Source organism: Triticum aestivum, chromosome 5D (genome assembly GCF_018294505.1).
Source record: "Triticum aestivum cultivar Chinese Spring chromosome 5D, IWGSC CS RefSeq v2.1, whole genome shotgun sequence".
Classification (NCBI taxonomy): Eukaryota; Viridiplantae; Streptophyta; class Magnoliopsida; order Poales; family Poaceae; genus Triticum; species Triticum aestivum.
Genome location: NC_057808.1, coordinates 216,229,334 through 216,230,351, shown reverse-complemented (window position 1 = coordinate 216,230,351; position 1,018 = coordinate 216,229,334).

Sequence of the window (1,018 nt, the reverse complement as noted above, 5' to 3'; positions counted from 1 at the left end):
GCCGCCGCCCCCCCTTGGAGATCCCATCTCCAAGGGCTGCGCACCCCCCCTTGGGGGCCTATATAAAGGGGGGGAGGGAGGGCAGCACACTACAGCCTTTGGCGCCTCCCTCCTCCCCTGCAACACCTCTCTCTCGCGCGCAGAAGCTCGGCGAAGCCTTGCCGGAGAGCCGCTACATCCACCACCACGCCGTCGTGCTGTTGGATCTCCATCAACCTCTCCTCCCCCCTTGCTGGATCAAGAAAGGAGGAGACGTCGCTGCACCGTACGTGTGTTGAACGCGGAGGTGCCGTCCGTTCGGCACTCGGTCATCGGTGATTTGGATCACGGCGAGTACGACTCCGTCATCCACGTTCATTGGAACGCTTCCGCTCGCGATCTACAAGGGTATGTAGATCCACTCCTTTCCCCTCGTTGCTAGTAGACTCCATAGATGCATCTTGGTGAGCGTAGGAAAATTTTAAATTATGCTACGATTCCCAACACCTGTCATAGGCCCTCGGGGCCTTATCGGGCACACGGGCGCGGGTGGGCACCGGGACGTGCGGGTGCGGGCGCCCGAACTGGACGCAGCCAGTCGGGGCCACGGCGAGGGGAAAAACGCAGGCGCGGCACCGGCGTGGCAGCGGCGAGGCCATAGTGAGGCTACAACGGGGCAACAGGGGATGAGTAGGGCGGAGGCCGGCGTGGAGCTCCGGCGGGAGGCAGAGGCGAGCACTGGGGCGGCGCCGGAGGGCGCGGGAAGCAACAGTCGACGGCAGGCAGGGCACGGCGAGGCTCAGGCGAGATCGGGCAGTGGCCGAGCGCGGATGCGGGCGCAGGCAGGAGCGAGGTAGCAGGAGGGGAAGGGCGCACAGTCCAGGCACGACACGGGGAAGGAGGCTGCGGCCCCAGGGCAGCAGCAGGCGCTGGGCGCACGAGCACGCGTGCGCTTCGGCACGGGCAGGCGCGGCCAGGAGCAGGGGGCCGCGGGTGGGCGAGCCAGCGCGAGCTGCGGTGGGGCGACGAGCGGGCGCAG